Here is a 6000-nt window from a genome sequence, read left to right on the forward strand (position 1 = left end):
AATGTACAGTATGGGAACAAATCATTTGGCCCAACATGTCCATGCTGACCAGATATCCGAAATTAATCTTGTCCCATTTCCCAGTGTTTGGCCTATATTCCTCTGAACCCTTCCAATGTATATAACCATCCACGTACATTTAAAATGGTGTTTTCACAAGCCTCCAGCATGTCATCTGGCATTCATTCTTATGTTTCTTAAATCTTTCCCCTTGCAACTTAAACCTGTCCCATCTAATGTTTGACTCCCCATACTCTGGGAAAAAGACCCTGACTATTCATTCTATCCATGCCCTTCATGATTTTATAAACATATATAAGGTGCACATTTTGCTCCAATCAACACGAATGGCTGTGCTTTCTGTTATCCCGGGCCTGAATTCTGAAATTCAACACTGATACCGCTTCCTTCTCCATCAAGTCACATTTCTGGAAAAAGTTTAACCAACTTTTTCAGACATTTTATGAAAAACATCTGTGGGATTTGATTCTAGACCTTTGGGCCCAAAGGTGGAGACATTACCACCACACTGCGATGGCCCCTGAATCTGCAACCTTACTCTCCTGTATATTTGCTCATCAACCTGTTCTGACAGGCTGTGACACACCTCTGCGACTGGCAGGAGTTGGATCCAAAACTTCTGGCCCAGAGCTAGTGACATTGCCACAGGTTCAAGGATGGAAATCGAATCCAGAGCTCTGGCACAGAGGCATTTTATCCATTACACAAGACCTAAGTCATGCCCAGATTTTGAGTCACATTTTGCCTGCCAACTGAGTTTGAGTTTATCAAATTCTGGTTAACTTTACTGAAATACACAGGGAAGATTTTTCAGTGTTGACCAAATGCAAGGTACTTGCCTCAACTATAGCATGTTGGGTGCATGTGCTGTGCCATTGAGATAAACTAATAACATCTTGAATTGCTTGGCTGTGATTTCCAACCTTAATGGTTATTATCTGAAACCCTCCCTCGACTGACACCTTCTCTCCCTCCTCCTGGACACCACCCCAAGGCGTCTTACTCTCCCTGACCTCTTAATTTCCAACTGCCATTGAGACATCAAACACCTCAACCTCTCCAGCCTCTCACCCACTCCAACCTCTCCCCCACAGAGCATGCAGCCCTTTGCTCCCTCCGCTCCAAGTCTGACCTCGGTATAAAACACACGGACAAGGGAGGTGCAGTTGTAATATGGTGCACTGACCTCTCCATCGCCGACGCCAGGACCAGCTCTCTGAAATCTCCTCCTACCGCCCCCTGGATCATGACGCCACCCCCGACCACCAAAACATCATCCCCCAGACCATCCACAACCTCATCGCTTCAGGTGGCCTCCCACCCACAGCCTCCAACTTCATCGTTCCCCAACCCCGCACCACCCGCTTCTATCTCCTTCCCAAAATCCACAAACCTGACTGACCTAGTCGACCAATTGTCTCTGCCTGCTCCAGCCCCACCGAAGTTGTCTCCACCCTTGTAGACTCAATTTTCTCCCCCTTGGTCCGGGAACTCCCTACCAACGTCTGTGACACTACCCACGCCTTCCACTGCCTCCAAAACATCCGAATCCCTGGTCCCCAACACCTCATCTTCAGAATGGACGTCCAATCCCTACATACTTGCAGTCCCCATGCAGACGGCCTGCAGACCCTCTGCTCCTTCATGTCCCGCAGGCCCGACCAGTCCCCCTCCACTGACAACCTTGTCCATTTAGTTGAACTCATCCTCAACCTTAACAACTTCTCCTTCAATTCTCCCACTTCCGACAGACAAAGGGGGTGGCCATGGGTAGCCGCATGGGCCCAAGCTATGCCTGCCTCTGTGTAGGGTACGTGGAACAGTCCCTCTTCTGAAGCTACACTGGCCCTATCCCCCACCTCTTCCTCCGTTACATTGATGACTGTATCGGTGCCGCCTCTTGCTCCCACGAGGAACTCGAACAGTTCATCCACTTCACCAACTCCTTCCACTCCAACCTTAAGTTTATCTGGACCATCTCTGACACCTCTCTCTCCATCCAGGACCTCTCTGTTTCCATCTCTGGCAACCACCTGGAAACCAATATCCATTTCAAGCCTACTGACTCCCACAGCTACCTAGAATACACCTCCTCCCACCCACCTTCCTTGCAAAAATGCCATCCCCTATTCCCAATTCCTTCGCCTCCGCCGCATCTGCTCCCGAGATGAGGCATTCCACTCCCGTACATCTCGGATGTCCTCGTTTTTCAAGGGCTGCCACTTACCCTCCAAGTGGTCGAAAACCCCGTCGACAGGACCTCCCGTGTTTCCCACAACTCATCCCTCACACCCCCTCCACGCAATAACAACAAAAACAGAATCCCCCTTCTCCTCACGTTCCACACCATGAACATCCGGACCCATTGCAACATCCACCGGCACTTCCGCCACCTGCAATCGGACCCCGCTACCAAATCTGCTTTCCGGAGGGACCACGTTCCCCGTGACTCCCGTGTCCGCTCCACACTCCCCACCAGCCCCACCATCCCCGGCACTTTTCCCTGCAACCGCAGGAAGTGCTACAGCTGCCCCCACACCTCCCCCCTCAAACCCATCTCAGGCCCCAAGAAGACTTTTCACATCAAGCAGATGTTCAACTGCGCATCTGCTAATGTGGTATATTGCATCCCCTGTTCCTGATGGGGCCTCCTCTACGTTGGGAAACCAAGCGGAGGCTTGGAGACCACTTTGTGGAACACCTACGCTCGGTCTGCAACAAACGATAGCACCTCCCAGCCGCAAACCACTTCAACTCCCCCTCCCATGCTTTGGACGAAATGTCCATCCTGGGCCTCCTCCAGTGCCACAGTGATGCCACCTGAAGGCTGCAGGAACAGCACCTCATATTTCGCTTGGGAACCCTGCAGCCTAATGGTATCAATGTGGACTTCATTAGCTTCAAAATCTCCCCTCACGCTACTGCATCCCAAAACCAGCCCAGATCGTCCCTGCCCCCGTAAACTGCCTGCCCTTTCTCCCAACTATCCACTCCTCCCACCTCAAATCCTACCCCCACCTCATACCTCCCAGCATCATCCCTGTTTCTTTGAACTGTCCTTCTCCTCTCCACCTATCTGATCCTTTATCTACCTTCTATCTGACTTCCCCTCTCTCTCTATTTATTCTAGAATCCCCTTCACCTCTCCCATTTCTGAAGAAGGGACCAGACCTGAAACGTCAGCTTTCTTGCTCCTCTGATGCTGCTTGGCCTGCTGTGTCCATCCAGCTCTAAACCTTATTATCTCCGATTCTCCAGCATTGGCAGTTCCAACTATGTCTGTAAACTGCAATGTTAGCGAAAGAAATTCTGCAGACATTTTCTGCACTATGAAGAATCTCAATTAGACATTACTGAACACCAGACATGACCAAAGAACATAATTTCCAACCCCAAAAGATCATATTGCAGATCACTATTTCCTGCCTCTAATGTGTGACTGCCCTCCCCTAAAACCATTAAATGTTACAAGGCAACAAACTAGATTCGAGGAATAAAAGCAAAATGGCTGGAAAAGCTCAGCAGGTCTGGCAGTATCTGTGAAGGAAAAAAAAAACAGAGTTAATGTTTGGGGTCCAGTGACCCTTCCTCAGAAGTTATGGTCACTGGGAAAATGTCAGTTCGTCTGCTGAAAATAGGGAGGTGGGTGGGGTAGGGAGTAAACAATACGATAGGGCGCAAAGAGCGAGAAAGAAGTTGGACAGACAAAGGAGTTGCTAATGATCAGCCTGGGAGGGTGAGTAGTTGCTAACAGGGACTGTTAGTGACTAACAACAGGGAGTGTGTAATGGCAGGGTATGTGGTAACAAGGCCTGGTGTGTGCAGTGGGGTGTGGGACATGGGAGAGTTTAGGCCCTAAAATTATTGAACTCAATATTGAGTCCGGAGGGCTGGACGGTCTCAAGCAGAAAATAAGGTGTTGTTCCTCCAGCTTGTGTTGGGCTTCACTGTAACACTGCAGCAAGCCAGAGACAGAGATGTTGGCCAGGGAGCAGGATGGTGCATTAAAGTGGCAGGCAACAGGAAGATCAGGGTCTTTTCTTGGGAACAAAATGTAGATGTTCTACAAAGCGGTCGCCACGTCTACGTTTCGTTTCCCCAATGTAGAGGAGACCACATTGTGAGCAGCAAATGCAGCAGACTAGATTCTGGGAAGTGCGGGTGAAGTGTTGCTTCACCTGGAAGGTATGTTTGTGCCCTTGGATACTGGGGAGGGAGGGAGTAAATGGGCAGGGGTTACATCTCCACTGGTTCCAGGGGAAGGTGCCGTAGGGCTGTGGGGAATTGTTGGGGGTTTGGACCAGGGTGTCCCAGAGGGAACGGCCCTGCAGAAGGCAGACAAGGAAAGGGAGAGGAATATGAGTTTGATGCTGGCAGCTCGCAGAAAGTGGCGGAAATGGTTTCTGATGATCTGCTGGATGTGGATGCTGGTGGGATGGTCGTTGAGGAGAAGGGGAACCCTATCGCTGTTGTGGGAGGGAAGAGAAGGAGTGAGGGCAGAAGTGTGGGAGATGAGTCAGACCTAGTTGAGGGCCCTGTCGACAACGGAGCTGGGGGATCCTTGATTGAGGAAGGAGGTGGACATGTCGGAGGCTCCCTTGTTGAAGTTGGCCTCATCTGAACATATGCGACAGAGACGGGGGCCCTGAGAGAATGGGATGGAGTCTTTACAGGAAGTGGGATTGAGGATGTATAGTCCAGGTAGCTGTGGGTTTGTCATGGACATTAGTGGCCAGTCTATCCCCAGGAATGGAAACAGAAATGTTAAAGAAGGGAAGGGAAGGGACAGAGGTAGACCAGATGAAAGTGAGGGCAGGGTGGAAATTGGAAGCAAAATATTTGAAGTTTTCTAATTCCAAATGAGAGAGAGAAGCAGTACCGATGATATCAATGATGCATTGGAGAAAGATCAGTGGGTGGAGGCTAGAATAGGACTAGGAAACGTTCCACGTACCCCATGAAGAGGCAGGCATAGCTTGGGCCCATCTGAGTACCCATGGCAACCCCTCTTTCCCGAAGAAAATGAGTGTCCTCATTTGGTCTGCAGTCCATCCCCCATCTGGCTCCTCCTGCCCGCACAAGCACAGAGACTTTGTGAAAATAAAGACCGGAGTTTGTAGGCCTTCTGGAGATGGGAGGGCCTTTCAAAACATGTCAGGGTTGTTTGGGGGGTGGGGTGGTGTGGGAATATCCCTCACTGGGCTGTGGTGTGGCAGATTTTGTTTAATTTGCATAAATATGAGACATTGCCTTTGGTAAAACAAACAAGGGCAGGACTTACACAATTTAAATTAGGGCCTTTGGTCATGTTGCAGAACAGAGACGAGGCCATCAGGTATAATTCTTTGAAGTGTGAGTCACATACAGACAGGCTGGTTAAGAAGGTATTTAGTTTGTGACCTGCTTTGCTCAGACCTTTGAGTTTAGGAGTTGGGGTGTCATTTTCATGTTGTACAGGATGTAGGGGAGGCATCTTCTGAAGTACTGTGTCCAGTTCTGGTCACGCTGTTATAGGAAGGATAATATTAATCTGGAGAGGGAACAGCAGAGATTTACCGGGATGTCGCTGGGAATTGATAGTTTGAGTTATAAGGAGAGGCTGGACAGGCTGGGACTTTTCTCAGTTGTGCATCGGAGATTGAGGAGTGACCTGATTAAGGTTTACAAAGCTTGAGGGGCACAGATAATTTGAAAGTCAGTAATCTTTTCTTGGGGGTGGAGGATTTCAAGACAATGGGGATGTTTAAATTTTTGAGGAACAAATATCTTAAAAGACATGAGGAACAATTATTTTACAGAGAGTTGTTCATGTATGGAACAAACTTCCAGACAAAATGGTGAATGTGCAGACAGTTACAACGTTTAAAAGACATTTAGGCAAGTACATGAGGAGGAAATCAGTTTGGATGGTGTTGTGAGCTGCTGCCCTCCCAGGCCCTTTCTCTGTAAATCCCTGATGGTTCCCATCATCTGCTGCTG

The sequence above is a fragment of the Stegostoma tigrinum genome, unplaced genomic scaffold, assembly GCF_030684315.1.
Source record: "Stegostoma tigrinum isolate sSteTig4 unplaced genomic scaffold, sSteTig4.hap1 scaffold_179, whole genome shotgun sequence".
Lineage (NCBI taxonomy): Eukaryota > Metazoa > Chordata > Chondrichthyes > Orectolobiformes > Stegostomatidae > Stegostoma > Stegostoma tigrinum.